This window comes from Chlorocebus sabaeus, chromosome 1, assembly GCF_047675955.1.
Source record: "Chlorocebus sabaeus isolate Y175 chromosome 1, mChlSab1.0.hap1, whole genome shotgun sequence".
In the NCBI taxonomy this organism is placed as follows: Eukaryota; Metazoa; Chordata; class Mammalia; order Primates; family Cercopithecidae; genus Chlorocebus; species Chlorocebus sabaeus.
The window spans coordinates 78,192,927-78,209,646 of record NC_132904.1 but is presented as its reverse complement, the minus strand read 5'-3'; the positions used below and the strand labels follow the sequence as shown (position 1 = coordinate 78,209,646).

Below are 16,720 nucleotides of genomic sequence, written 5' to 3'. Positions count from 1 at the left end.
TCTCACATTTTCCATCTCCATGAACTTTCCCCTTTGCTATTGCTGCTTGGGAGCCTCTGCCATGTAAAATTTATCTAGGAATCGTGATAGACAGTAGATAACATGCCTGAGAATATTTTTTTTGTTTCCCAGGTATGTTTCAAATAAAATACTTAAAATTTTTTTTTATTAAGAGTACTGTTATTGAAACCAAGTATGTGTTTAGAAAAATTTCTAAAGTATACCATTATCTTTGCCTTTCTTCAATTTACACTTGAAACTAAGTCACTAAAAGGCTTGAAGTAGTTTCTTATTAAGGTTGAAAAATGGTATTAGAAGAGATTCCCTTTTTGTCAGTCATGACCTTTCGCTGTCTGATTTAGCCTGAGAGCTTTCAAGCTGGAGTGTCTACTCCACCCTCAAGAGGCCCTTGTGTCTATGTAAAGTCATTTATTTCTGAGCTGCACTTGCCTCCTTTCACATCAGCAAGGGGCCATCTCTCCTCTGGCCCCAGTAAGTGTGATTTAATTTTTTTTTTTTTTTTGGATAGCGTTTTGTTTAAACCCCAGAAGAATACTAAGGAAGTAATATTGAAGTTCTAACTTGATAAAATATTTCCATGGGCTCCTTCAGAATTTTGCCTTTTGGTAGGATATTATTAGCCTTTGAGTCTACAAAGTTCTTAGAGGTACTTAGCATGATCCCACATGTATACAAGCTAGACTGAAAGTACTAATTTAGTTGAAAACACAGTTTCATTCCGTATATCCTCCCTTTTACGTGATTTATTGAGTTCCAACTATGTATCAGGAATTCTCTTAATCATTAAAGTAAAAACTAAATGAAATAAAATATTTGCTCAGCATGAAATTATTGTAGTCTAGAGGAAGGAAGAACTAAATAAACCCACAAAATCATTATGTAATATTCACTATGAGCTAATGTTATTAAACCTCAAATCAAGAAATAAATATCATTTTATGATATTCTCAGGAAAAAAAGAAATAGAAAATGATATATCTGATTCTGCAAGACTATCTGTGCTGGACTGAGGTGGGCCTTCATCGTCTAAGCAAGCAACAGCAAGTAGAAAGCCATACAGCTATAAAAGAAGTTGAAATATTGGGGAACTAGTTGATAACATTATTTTGTGCTGAATTTAGAATCAAATTGTTTAGGAAACTAGACTTAGATGAGGAAGATTACAGCATTCCTCTGAACAGCCATCAATTATAGTCTAAGATTTGTGTGTGTGTGTGTGTGTGTGTGTGTGTGTATGTGTGTGTCTGCCTGTGTGTGCCTGTGTTTCAGGAGGGAGGTACTAACAGATAATAACTTTGCTATTTATATGCAGGATGGTTCTGAATGAGGTGAGAGTGGTAGTATGAAAATAATTCAGAAGATAATTATGATTTTCTGGGTGTGATATCTTTAAAGTCTAAGTGAAGTTTTAACATTAGTTGCAGTAGAAACTGAGATTCAAAAACACATAATAAAAAGCAAAACAAAACACATTCTCAAATGTTTTAGAGTAGTTTTTCTAGAAGTGTGGTTTTCAAACCAGATCAAATGTAGACTTAGAATCTGAAACTTTGGAGACAGCAGTTGGAAGGGTGGCAATTTGTGTTGTAACAAGCTCTCCAGATGATTCTGATGTACACCAACATTTGAGAACTAGTGATTGAAAGTTTCTAATTAATTATAAAGGTTTCTCTTTTTATGCTATTTATATGCTTATTCACAATACTGTTATTAACATATTTCATTGATGCTGTGATATTAAGAGGATTTCAAGATGCACTGCTATCTCATTTATCATTTTAAAATGCTGCCAATTAAGTGAATTCATATCAATTTAAGATGAATCCCAGTTTTAGAAGCGTTACAAATTAAAATGTACATCTTAGAGAATTTATAAAACATCTTGTATTGACTGCCATAAATTATTCTGAATAAAAATGGAGATGTTTCCCAGATACATCAACACATTTCTGAGCTTCTCATCAAAATTTGACCCACAACTAGATAAAACCTACATTCATTTCCATTTATTTTTGTTTTTAAGTAAGACTTCATGTTTCCACTCTTTTATTTCACTAGTAGATTATCTAAATCTAAATTGTTTGAATCTGCTTCTATTCTACCTACACAAGTGGAAAATAGAGGTACCTAGAGCTTTAATGTTTAGATCTTGATAATAATTAATTTCCTTTTTAAATGATAAAACCTTTTTGGGAGGGATGGGTTTCCCTTTCAACAAATCTCCCTATTCTACTATCAGCCTGTTGTGCCAGCTACCACAGGCATTGTTGAGAATAAGACATGAAACATCTGTATTTCCAGAGTTCCTACAAAATATGTTAGTGATTTTAAGGGTGTTTGTATTGAAAGTGTCTGAGTCACATGAGATATTGAAAGCACATTTGCCTCCTGAAAACTTTTCTCTTACTCTTCTCCCCAGGGAAGAACACAACCAACCTATACCCATATTTTTCTCATAGTTTCTCCTATTATCTTTTGAATTTTGCTCTTTTTTCATCTTTCACTTCCTTTGTCTCTTATAATCTGTCCAGGTCATTCTTCTAGACCAGAAGGAGCCCAGACTTCTGAACTTGCTGCAATATACCTTCCTAGGGCCAGAACTGGCTGCAAATGGAATGGGCAGTGCCTTAAGTCTCTAGTACTTGAACATACAAAGAAAGGTCTGAGAGAGAGAGAGTTGTTCGGGAGAAACAAAAACTAACTATGAAGATAGTTCAACTACATAATCAACTCAAAAAGATAGATAGAACACTAAAATGTAAATACAAAGCACTAGAATGAAAGAGAGAAAGAGCCAAACAACTATAGAAGAAGCCCAAGGTAGCTTCTAAGCTGTGGGGTCATAGCTGCTGGTGATAGGACTAAGTTTTATCCACTCTGATAAAGTAATAAACCTACATGAAAATTTTTGCCCATCTTTAGCTGAGCTGGTGACAAAGCATATATAAGTAATTTACTAAGTCCATAAGAGTAATAAGCAGCATAAGTGAGGTGATAGGCCAGGACTTTTGTTCCAGAACCCAGCAGCATTTCCCCACATGTAACTCTAGGGGGACTGATTATATAATACTCTCCCAATAGTTGCTTAACTAATTCATCACAGAAAACTGGAAGTTAAAAGATGTTAGATAACATACTTATTATTTGTTGATTAAAATAGTAAACAAATAAATGCAATCAGCACCAAAAAAAGAGGTTAATTAGTCAAAAGCAAAGCTACACTATTTGAGTGTATATAAATGTAAACATCAGATAGATTTATTCATACAGGTTGAGTATTGCTAGTCAAAAAATCTGAAATCCAAAATGCTTCAAAATCCAAAGGTTTTTGAGCACAAACATGATGCTTGAAGGAAGTACTTATCCACTAGGAATGCTCAGCTGGCATAATGCAAATATTCCAAAATCTGAGAAAATCCAAAATCTGACACACTTCTGATCCTAATCATTTAGGATTAGGGATACTCAACTTGTACTTTCTTAGAATCACTTTTATACCTTAAAAGTGGGGATGCTTGATTTCTTCAGTCCTGCTTCACAAGATTTTGTGTATAAAAACTTTATAAAATATAAATATGCAAGTGCAATGTGAGATGTAATCAATAATCATTATAGTCATCTAACAGGAACTAGGCTACATTTTTACCTGAGTTAATATTTTTCTAGTAACTTTTTCTTTTGCCGCAGAGACCACCTGGTGGTCACTGTAAGGGCACAATCCTTCTACGCTGATCTTGGTGTGAGTCCCGTGCTTATTAACATTCTGACCCTGGTAAGTCCATTGACTTCACTAAAGCCCAGTCTCCCCATCTGAGAAATAGTAATAGTACCAATACCTATGCTCTAGCAGGTTGCTGCATCTTAATTAACTTTTAATATGTCATTATTAATGTGCTAAAATTTAACCCATTGCCATGTCTTTCAGAAACTACACATTTTATAGTAAGAACAATATATTACTTTCAGCAACCACCTGTCATACCTTGGCTAGAATACGAGGTTTTTGTTGTTTTTTTTTTTAATTATCTTACTGAGCACTTATAATAAATCTGCATATTCACTATTAATATCTTCATTTTATAAGTGAGACAGGTTAAGTAACTTGTCCAGGTTACAAGGCTTATAATTCGAAGAGAAAGGAATGAAATCTGGATCATTCTGTCTTCAGAGCCTTTGTTTTGTCCACAATGTGCCCCAACCTCTCAGGGACAGCATGAAAGGGACTGAATTTGTTAATCAAGGACATGATACTATGATTATTTTTTATGGATGTATTTTTGTGTTTTTCTGAGTTTCTTTCATACTTTCTTAGCTCAACTTAGAGGTATTTCTGGAAAAAAAAAAAAAAGAACTCAGTGTTAATATGGCTTATAGTTACTACAGAAGGAAGCCTTTCCCTACATATGCATGGTAATTTTATTTCTGCCCCTAAAATCAGAAATAGGTCAACCTACTTACTTATTACATTGCTTAAATCATCTTCTGGGATTTTGGCAGTTTAAGGCTTATAGGTCTTTTCTTGGCTATCTTCCGTTAAATCTTTTAAGGAATCATGGATATTCTATGCACATCTGATCAAATATTTATTAAAGAATATATAATATGACTGTGAATTTATTTTAGCATTTTTCTTCTGAGGAGTTCAGAACCTTATGGCATAAATTACCTCATTTATCTTCATGTACATTCCAAGGGAAAAGCATAGTAGTGTTATCAGCCGAGATTAAAAATAAATGGGCCAGTTGTTCAGTCAGTCTATCATCAGGATTGATAAGAGTTTCCACCATTTGCAGGTACTGGAAGCAGTAGCCATGTTATATTCTGTGAACAACAAGTCGGAGCAGGGCTGGTCTGGATGAACACCTGAAATGGCTTGAAGCACCTCAGTTCACATGCCTCTGGTGATCTGATTATTTACCCAGCTCATAAGTAACATAGCAATAACATATGTCCTTCTCTCCATTTGAGATGCTTTCAGCCATTGCTCTGATTGCTTCATCCTCATGTTTTAAGGCTCAGTTTAGTCATCATTGTATCTCTAAGGCCTTTCTTAATCTCCAACAGAATAATCATGTCCGTGCCAATTATAGAGACAATTAAATAGGTGAAGATATATGTGATTAATATATCCAATACAACTTATTGAATAAAAAAACTTTTGATTACATCCTCTCTAAAAGACCAAGAGCTTCTATGAGAAAAAATTACATTTTATTTCGCTGTGTATCTTTGGCACAGATCACTATTCCTGGCACAAAACAGATGATTAAAATCAGTTTATTAAATACTGTGGGGAAATAGAAAACACATTTAATATATGAGGATCAAACTATGAACCCATTGGCCTCAGATTATTTGTGCTCTTTGAACTATTGAATCTCATTGATCAGTGAGTTGTTTTTCCACTTCAGATGGCCCACTGTCAAACTTTATATCTGAGCCTTTATTTTCACATTCTATAAAAGGGGGACAGTGACACTTATTTGTTCTTTATATGATATCATAGGAAACCAAGGGAATGAAATATATGTTTTGATTTGCTAAGGCCGCTATACAAAGCACTACAGACTGAGTGGCAAACAACATAAATTTATTTCCTCATAATTCTTCGGCTACACATCCAAGATCAAGGTGTCAGCAATGTCTTCTAAGGTCTCTGTCCATGACTTGTAGATGGTCATATTCTCCCACTGTCTTCCCATGGTGTTTCCTCTGACCTAATCTCCACTTCTTATGACAAGAGGCATGTTGGTATAGGGCCCACGCATATGAATTTATTTTACCTTAATTACCTTACAAGGGTCTTACCCAAATACAGACATATTCCGTATTGTTGGGGTTTAGGACATCAACATATGAATTGGAGAGGAATATATATGCAGCCTATAACAATACATAAAAGGCCCAGGCTGGCATGATGTCTCATGCCTGCAATCCCAACACTGAGAAGCTGAGACACGTGGATTGTTTCAGTCTAGAAGTTTGAAACAAGCCTGGGCAACATGTCAAAACCCTGCCTCTACAAAAAATTAACTGGACATGGTGGCAAGCATCTGTAGTCCCAGCTACTAGGGAAGCTGAAGTGAGAGGATTGCCTGAGCCCAGGAGGTCAAGGCTGCAGTGAGCCATGATTGTGCCACTGAACTCCACCTAGGCAACAGAGGGAGACCCCATCCCCCAAAATAAAATAAATAAATAAAAATAAATAAATAAAAGGCCCAATATGGTGCCTGGTGTGTGCTTGGCACTTTACTCATGGAAGTATTATCACTATCAGTTTTAGTCAAAGGTTTCCAGTAGATCAAAAAATAACTTTACTGTTTCTTGTTAAGTTGCTCTTTCAGTCTCTTGCTCAGGTGGCTTGAAAAGAAAAATGGCATGCAGACAGGGCACAAGCAATCCCAGCATGAAGTGCAGGGCAGAGGGAGGAAGATAAAGAGCCCTCGTAAGGGAAGGAATACTCTGAGCTCATTTACACATTTAGCAAGAGCTTGTCATAACTGAAAAAGCAGATGACCCAGATGAAGAAGGTGATGCTATAAATGGTGGCAAATCTTTTAAGAAGAAAAATGAAAAGCATGTGGAGGTACATTTGGCATTCGGGAGAACTGACAGTGAGTCGGGATGCCAAGCGTGAAAGGCATTAGAGTAACATTTCTATGAAAACCTAGCAGTCAAATTTTGAGGGGAAAACAGACATTAGCCGTAGCCATATCTCAATTTTGCGATGAGTTTCAAAGCCATCTTTCATGCAATCATTCTTCCTTCAGTCTCTGCTATCCTTCTTTCTCTCTTCTCACCTTTCCTCCATTCTTCCACCTTTGTATATAATAAGCATAGTGATGGTACAGTGATATATTCTATTCAGGGATAGGTAACATCCTCAAGGAGATAAATGTCATATATAAATTTATATGTATAATATACACAGAGTTGATTATCATTATTCATGGTAGTTATGTTCTATAAGGTCACACAGACACTGACTTAGTAAAGACAGAAGCTCCTAGAGGGAAAATATATATCTCACCTAGATTATACTCTTAAAAACAATTCATCCTGGGAGATTTTATTTTCTTTATTTTACAAAAGGGTAAATGCGATTTAGAAGTGTTAAGTAACTTGCCTGAGGTTACCTCACTAGTAGGTGCCATAGATAATGGTGATTCAAACCCCATCCATCTGACTCCAGAGCTGGATCTTCTTTTACTACAGTGAATTGCCCACTACTCCACTACTGTCTCCTTCTTCTGGTGATAGATAGATATAGAGAGGTATGTAGATAGGTAGGTAGATAGGTAGGTAGGTAGATAGATGATAGATACATACATACATACAAAGATACATACATACATAGAAACATAGTCATCTACTCTGTCTATATGTGTCTGCCTATCTATACAATATATTTGCTGTAATTAAGTACAGCTGAAGGACACTGGGGTTTCATTGAAAATGCTTCCAGTCTTCTGCACAGAAAAACAACTATCTATATCTCCATATAAAGATTTCTGTCTTTTTGAGTACCTACTATGTGCCTGGAACTGTGCTAGGCCTTTAACATCAATTAAGCCTTACGATAATCTTATAGAGGTGGCATTGTAATTTTCATTGTAATACTAGCAAACTGGAGCTCAGAAAAGTAAACTTGTCAAAGATTATGCAGCTAGTAAACAGAAAAATTTAGATTTGAACCCAGGTCTCCCTGACTCCAGCTATCCAGACCAGCACACCTCATGATCTCTCATATAGAAAGCAGATATAGAATACCACCTTCCCAGTTTAGATCTCTTTTATTCTGCCTCTTCCTCAAGCAGTTTCACTCTGAAACAACAACGAATGTCAGAGAAACCGGCATTTGAAGAGGACAAAATTGGTGTGGTGTTCGGAAGGCAAAAGCAGAGAATGAAGTCTGTGAAGGCACCCAGGTGTCTACATTATAAGAATAAATCTTACTGGTCACAATGGCTCACACCTGTGATCCCAGCACTTTGAGAGGCTGAGAGGATCACTTGAGCCCTGGAGCTGGACATCAGTCTAGAAAACATAGTGTGACCCTGTCTCTACAAAAAAGGAATAAATCATCTAGGGGTGGTGGTGCATGCCTATAGTCCCAGCTACTCGGGAGGCTGATGTGGGAGGATTGATTACACCCAGGAGGTCAAGGCTGCAGTGAGCCATGATCAGACTACTGCACTCCAGTCTGGGCAACAGAGCAAGACCCTGTCATAAAAAAAGAGAAAGACAGAAAAAAAGTGAAGGGAGGGAGGGAGGGAAGTAAATCTCAAACTGGAGAACGTTAACAGAGAAGGTGTTTCCTAAGGGAGTGTTGAAAGATTTGGGATGATTTGGTCAGTCAATGGTTAAGAAGAACTGATGATGGGTAGCAGGGAGAATATTTATGGTAAGAGAGCAAGGAGCAAGAGGAGACAATTGGAAGCCGGGCTACAGGGCCCTGGGTGAAGAGAAGGTGTGGTGCAATTGACTGTTGCTTGGCCCTGCAGAAGACTAGAGACTCAGGTGACTCCTAGAGAAATGTGGTTGGTATAGAGGAAGGAGATGACTAGAAATGGGTTTAATATAATATAATACTAGTGTATTAGTCTGTTCTCATGCTGCTAATAAAGACCAGAGACTGGGTAATTTATAAAGGAAAGAAGTTTAATTGACTCACAGTTCTACAAGGCTAGGGAGGCCTCACTGTCATGGTAGAAGGTGAATGAGGAGAAAAGTCAAGTCTTACATGGCAGTAGGCACGAGAGTTTGTGCAGAGGAAATCCCATTTCTAAAACTATCAGGTCTTCGTAAGACTTATTTACTACCATGAGAACAGTATGGGGAAACCACCTCCATGATGCAGTTATCTCCACCTGTCCCTGCACTGGACAAGTGGGGATTATTACAATTCAAGGTGAGATTTGGATGGGGACACAGCCAAACCATATCACTAGGTTTGGATATTTTCTTTAGGTAATGTCACATAACAGAGGCCTCAGAAACAACAACACACATCTACAACCATCTGATCTTTGACAAACCTGACAAAACCCACGGGGAAAGGATTCCCTATTTAATAAATGGTGTTGGGAAAATTGGCTAGTCATATGCAGAAAACTGAAACTGGACCCCTTCCTTACACTTTACACAAAGATTTACTCAAGATAAATTAAAGACTTAAACATAGGCCGGGCGCGGTGGCTGAAGCCTGTAATCCCAGCACTTTGGGAGGCTGAGGCGGGCGGATCACGAGGTCAGGATATGGAGACCATTCTGGCTAACATGGTGAAACCCTGTCGCTACTAAAAATACAAAAAATTAGCCGGGTCTGGTGGCCGGCGCCTGTAGTCCCAGCTACTCAGGAGGTGGAGGCAGGAGAATGGCATGAACCTGGGAGGCGGAGCTTGCAGTGAGCCGAGATCATGGCACTGCACTCCAGCCTGGGCGACAGAGCTGGATTCCCTCTCAAAAAACAAAACAAAACAAACCAAAAAACACCTAAAACCATAAAAGCTCAAGAAGAAAACCTAGGCAATACCATTCAGGACATATGCATGGGCAAAGACTTCATGACTAAAACACCAAAAGCAATGGCAAAAAAAAGCCAAAATTGACAAATGGGATCTAATTAAACTAAAGAGCTTCTACACCGAAAAATAAACTATCATCAGAGTGAACAGGCAACCTACAGAATGGGAGAACATTCTGTATTCAGAATCTACAAGGAACTTAAATTTCAAAAAAAAAAAACAAAACAACTCCATCAAAAAGTGGGCGAAGGATATGAACACACACTTCTCAAAAGAAGACATTTTGCAGCCAACAAACATATGAAAAAAAGCTCATCATCACTGGTCATTTGAGAAATGCAAATCAAAACCACAATGAGATACCATCTCATGCCAGTTAGAATGGCAATCATTAAAAAGTCAGGAAACAACAGATGCTGGGGATTATGTGGAGAAATAGGAACGCTTTTACACTGTTGGTGGGAGTGTAGATTAGTTCAACAATTGTGGAAGACAGTGTGGCAATTCCTAAAGGATCTAGAACCAAAAATACCATTTGATCTAGCAATCCCTTTACTGGGTATATACCCAAAGGATTATAAATCATTCTACTATAAAAACACATGTACATGTATGTTTATTGCAGCATTATTTATAATAGCAAAGGTTGGAACCAACCGAAATGCCTATCAATGATAGACTGAATAAAGAAAATGTGATATGTATACACCATGGAGTACTATGAAGTCATAAAAAAGGATGAGTTCATGTCCTTCACAGGGACATGGATAAAACTGTAAACCATCATTCTCAGCAAACTAACACAGTAACAGAATACCAAACACCGCATGTTCTCCCTCATAAGTGGGAGCTGAACAGTGAGAATATGTGGACACAGGGAGGGGAACATCACACACTTGGGCCTGTTGAGGGGTGGGAGTTAGGGGAGGGAGAGCATTAGGAGAAATACCTAATGTAGATGATGGGTTGATGGGTGCAGCAAACCACCATGGCATGTGTATACCTATTAACAAACCAGCACGTTCTGTACATGTATCCCAGAACTTAAAGTATTAAAACACACACATACACACACACACACACACACACAAAATACCTCCGAGTTTGACTGACTTGTCAAAGAGCAAAATGATTTACCTGAATAATTCTTGTTAAGAAATGAGGGAGACTGTGCAGTGTAGATCCCAGAACTCTTACTGTGGATCTCAGGTTACACAACAGGGTAGAGTCAGTTTGTATGATAATAATAACAATAGATCATTATACTGTCTTTAATAAAGGGGAAAGACGGACTCATACACCACACTATGTAAGTATTATTCATAAAAATATATAGGCCATATCAGGATCTGTAACCTGGAAATTAGATCTATAGTTACATTGTTTTATATAATACATTTATGACGTCATGAAAAGGTAAGAAATTAGTAAAAATAAACTAATATTTAAGTGTTCATAAATTGGGTATAACATATTTATCTGAAAATATAATGTTAATTATCTTGGGACCATCTCAGCATTATCCTTATTGTGTTGTTTTCTTATTTGCTTTCAGTCAGTTGTTTTTACATTTTTGGTTCAGTGGTGAAACTCGTTTAACACTTTTTATGAGGCACTTGTACTTGTGTACTAGAGAAGCCATTTCCAGTCCTCAAAAGTGTACATGCGAAAGCATGTACACATGAAACCCAGGGTTAGGTATGTTGTAATGTAGGGCAGCACTCTGCATAGGGAACAATTCATTCCACCAAAAAATGTCATGTATATCCAAAGCTAGGAGTAAGAAAGACTTGTACCCTCTGGAAGAGTCACAGACTCAACTGGAACATCCACCTATATATTACATTTCAAGCTTTATGCTGAACTGAGGGTGATTCTGGCTAATTCTGGAATCATAGCTGCTTGCTTGGGAAGGAAATTCTCTCTACTATAAACATTAGATATGCCTGTAAATAAATCAAGGGGAATTAGCAAACAGTATTTGATCCCAAAATTCGTCCATTGCTTTATTGCTCTCATTATGTAAATGATAACTTTTTGGCAGAATATTGCTCAATAAGTGAGTAAAAAATTGAGGACATACACGGTTCACTGGCACATCATGGGTACAAGTAGTGCTGCCTGTTGAGTAAAAAGTTAGACTTGGGTTTTCTTATGAACGGTCAAGATATATATTTTATTTGATCCAATGCCTATGTAATTTATGTTTGTGTTATTAAAAGCAGCATAGAAGTTAAGGAAAATGACAAGGTTTGGATCTGTACTTGTTTGCTCCTTGTCTGACATTTGACCTCAGTACTCAGCCTATCTCCTCAGTTTTTAAAGGGGGACAATAGTGTCTACATTAGCTATAAAGATAATGTAAGAATATATACTATTTTGAACTAGCTGCTAGTTGTACTTGTTTTTTAACCATCCTAGTCACAGTGAAAATGAACCATTGTATTTTATATAGTCAGACTTTAAGATGTCTAATGCTGGATTTGGAAACATGCACTTGAAATTCACCACAAACACAGAGTTCAACATGTTGAGGTTTTAAATCAGAAATAAGCATATGTGCAGTTGGTTTTTATGTCTTTTTTTCCTTTTTGAAAATTATATTTAGAGCATGTGTAGGTTTACAGAAAAGTGAGCAGAAAAATACAGTTTCCATCCTTTCTCTTTGTCTTTCTCTGTCTTTCTCACTCACTCTCTTTTCCCCGGTTTCTCATATTATTAATATTTCACATTGGTATGGCCCATTTGTTACAATTGGTGAATAAATATTGATATATTATTTTAAACCAAAGTCCATAGTGTATATTAAGATCAGTCTTTCCGTTATGCCAGTTTCTGGGTTTTGCCAAATGCATTATACCATACTCATACGCGATAGTTTCAATGCCCTAAAAGTCCCCTGTTTCACTCGTTTGTCCCTCTCCTCTTCACCCTCATGCTGCCCCTGGCATTAGCTGATCTTTTTATGGTTTCCATGTTTTTCCCTTTTCCAGAATGTTTATGATTGGAATCAAACACCACGTAACATTTTCAGATTGGCTTATTTTAGTAGACAATATGCATTCAAATTTCCTCCGTGTCTTTTTGTCATTTGATCACTCATTTTATTGCCGGACGATATTCCATTTCATTGACACACCACAGTTTATCCATTACTCATTGAAGAATATCTTGGTCATCTCCAATTCTTGGCTATTCTGAATAAAGCTACTATAAATATTTGCGTGGAATATTTTGTGTGGATGTAACTTTTTGTGTGGATATAATTTTTTTCAATGGATTGAATGTTTATATTCCCCCACCTGCAACATTTATATGTTGAAATCCTACCCTCAATGTAATGTAATGACTTTAGATGGTAATTTAGATCATAAAAGTGGATTAATACGCTTATAAAGGAGACACCAGAAGCTGTCTGGCTCTCGTTCCACCACGTGAGGATACAAGTCGGTAGCCTGCAATGCAGCCAAGGCTCCTCACCATGCTGCCACGCTGATCTCAGACATTCAGCCTTCAGAACTGTGAGAAATCAGTGTCATTATTTACAAGTCACTAAGTCTATATTATTTTGTTATAGCCACCAGAACTGACTAAGACAGTTTTCAAACATTTAGGTAAAATCCTAGTAGAATGATTGCTGAATCATAAATTAAGACTACATTTAAATTTAGCTCTGTAAGAAACTGCCCAATTGTCTTCCAAAGTTGCTATTATTTTCCATTCCCATCAGCAAATAATGAAAATTCTTGTTGCTTCACGTCCTTGTCAGTATTTGGTGTTGTCTGTGTTTTGGATTTTAGTCCAAAACTAAATGTAATGATATCTTGTTTTTTAAACTTGAAATTCCCTGATGACATAAAATATTGTGCTACTTTTCATATGGATATTCACTATTTGCCAGCTTTCATTGGTGAAGTGTCTGCTCAGATATTTTGCCCACAGGTTGACTTGGATTTTATTTTGTATCAAGCTGAAATGATCCATAAATTCACATAGAACCTTGTAGACCCAACATTGTCCCATTTTAGACTCTGCTCATGTGATTCCCTCTTCTAGAGCATCATTTCCACCTTTATTTTCCTGGCTTACTTCTCATCCAACATTTTGTTCATGTTTTAATCCTGAAATATTCTCTAAACTTTCTGGTTATGGGAATGGCCTTTCTTCCAGGGATCTTTAACCTCTTGGGCATACCTAAGATTTAAAACTGAAAATGTGTTCTTAAAATTAACCTTTGAAAGTTCTTCCTTTGCAGGAGTATAAGTTAGAAGGTGAGGGAATGTATCTTACTTATCATTGACTCTCCAGAGCCTGGCACAGTGCTATGTATAAACTAGGAACTCCCTTCTGATTTACTGCACTGAACTTAACTCATTCTAAACCAAGTTAAAGAATATGCTGTCAGCGTAAAATAATCTTGAGTTTTAGAGAATGATTTTCGCTTCAGAGATTCTATATTTTTCCACCTTTTATTTTACTTAAAATTAGTTAATTTCTGAGGCAAAGTATATTCTCCATTATGGAAATGGCTTAATCAAGGCAGATAAATGCAAGACGACCAGTCTTAGCAATCAGTTCTTATCTACTGAGAGAAAAATGCCTCCTTAAAATGCAATATCTTCCCAATTCCTCCAAACTCTGAAGGACTGTGTAGTCTATCATAGCTGGATCCCCAACTGCCATGTTCTCTTAAGGGTCAAGGAATAGATCTTTATTTCTTGAATCATTTAACAACAAAATAGAAAAGTCATTGAAAAACATATTAGGAGCAATGCTGAAAGGTTCTGTCATGTATTTCCTTTATTCTTTAACTTTATGGAGAATACGTAGAAGCCTATATCTCTGGGTTTGTAAGTCAAGGCAAGAACTTGCTGGGACATACTGGCATTATAAATTATACGAAATGTTTTTATCACTGAAAGGCAAGATACTTTAAAACAACTCTGAAAGACCTAGTATGAATTTCCCACAAAACAATCTGATACAAGGATTTGTTTACAAGTAGTTCATTTGGAAGGAAATCTCAGAAAGTAGAAGTAAAGAAGCAGGAAGAGTGAGAAAAAAATCAATTCTGTAACCAACGAATGGCAGTCTGTCAGAATCCCTGAGAAGTCCACAGCATTCTTCCTAGAATTGCCCATATGGCTGATGAGAGAATGCAGCTTTTAATTACTAGTGTGCTACTTCCATTGATTGAAGCTGTTCTCTTGGAAATTTCAACTCTATAATTCTGGGCTCTGCTTGTATAGTAGCTTGTGGAAGTTCAGAGACGTTGCTGGAGAAAACTGCAGAAAGACTGTCTGCTATGTAGGGTGACAATCAAGATGAGCCTGAGTTTGCATGGAAACATCCATGTCATTGGCAGCTGAAGTCACATGGTGCCAGGGGATGTGATGCAGGCACAATGAGTGTCTGATACGACATGCATTACTACTTTTTATCGTTATAGAAAGCAAATATGTTTTAAAAAACCTTCCAGGGAAAGGGACATCTATTCCGTGGAATACCTCTTTGTTTAATCTTCTTAGAAACTGAGGTTTAGAAAGGTTAAGTTACGGGCTTAGAAGCCCAAGAACAGAAAGTAGTAAAAATAGAATTTGTACTCGTGTGTGCTGAGTATATTCCCAATATATTTCTCACAACTAAAGGCTGCTTTTTAGAAAGCTAACAAGGATTTGACTTTCTACAGGTATTCAATTTGTAGAAATAAAAAATAATGGGAAGAAACAATCTCTTCTCCTGAAATTTTTTTATGCATAAAATACTCATCTAATATATATTAATCCAGTACTTACCATATGCCTAGCACTGTGTTTGGAACTGAGAAGTCAATAATTGAAAGTTATTGATTAATTACCTAAAGAAGCTCAAAATACTTTGGGGTAGACATGCAGAGAAACAGAGTATTACAGGATGTTGAAACAATGGCAAAGTTAGAGATATGCCAAGGGTGTTAGGAGAATACATGGGAGGGACAAATGAATGCTTCTATGGGAAAGATCTCATTTTCTCCATATTTTTGAAATCCAAACTCATACTCTGTGGATCTCCTTGAGTTCCAGTGATGTAGCTCTGAGGCCTAATTAGCCTTCAAATGCTTCCCAAATCTGTAGTAAACAGAGTTTTTCTTATGATTTGCCCTCTGCTTAAATGTCATTCCTTTTCCTAAAGTGGCATTACCTGCAGGTTTACTTGCCAGTTTCTGAATTGCTTTTATCTCTCTACCCAAAGTAAAATTTCTTTGAAGAGAAGAATCACGTGTCACACACATTGCATCTTCAGTGCCCAGCACAGGGCTCTGTCTTTAAAAAGTGCTTAATAAATAAATGGGATGAATGTAGCATGGTATATTAAAATATGTTACTGAATTTACAACTATGCCCACACTTGTTAACTGAATTGCTGTAAGGAGGTAATATTTTAGTTAATTCCAACCAGAAAAATGTTTGAAATAAAGTACAACCCTATTATAGTAATGAAGACAGTTTGGAAATCATGTCCACTTAAGCTTCTTTCTTGGAAGCAGAAACAGGTAGGAGGCAGTAGTTTTATTTCACAGAAGGAAAAAGAAAACCAACCTAAAAGTATGTCTTCTCTGTATTCTAATGCTACTTTTTTTTCATGTGTTTGTGGTGATGCTGGTATATAAACAGACCTACTGCCCTGCCATTCATAGGAAAGTATAGCACATCCAAATATGTATAGTACATAATACTTGACAATGACAGTGATAATAAATGATGACACTACTGGATTATGTATTTACTATACAGTTTAAATTTTGTTTCTTTATGAATTTAAGGGGTACAAGTGCATTTTTGTTACACGAATATATTGCAGAGTGGTGATGTTTGGGCTTTTAGTGTACCCATCACCTGAATAGTGTACATTGTACCTAATAGGTAATTTCTTATCCCTCACCCTCTTTCACCCCCCACCTTTTTTAGTCTTCAATGTCTATTATTCCACTCTGTATGTTTATGTGTACACATCGTTTAACTCCCACTTACAAGTGACAACATGCAGTATTAGACTTTCCGTTTCTGAGTTATTTCACTTAGGGTAATGGCCTCCAGTTTCATCTATGTTGCTAAAAAATATATGATTTTATTCTTTTATGTGGCTGAGTAGTATTTGAGGATACACACACACACGCGCACACACACACATAT

The 16,720-nt window shown here is 36.7% G+C and overlaps 1 protein-coding gene across 3 annotated transcripts in view; it reads left to right on the top strand.

The window, feature by feature from the left end:
* Positions 1-16,720, top strand: part of TENM4 (teneurin transmembrane protein 4) — a 3,083,677-nt gene that overhangs the window by 74,854 nt on the left and 2,992,103 nt on the right. The gene's annotated exons all lie outside the window — the stretch shown is intronic.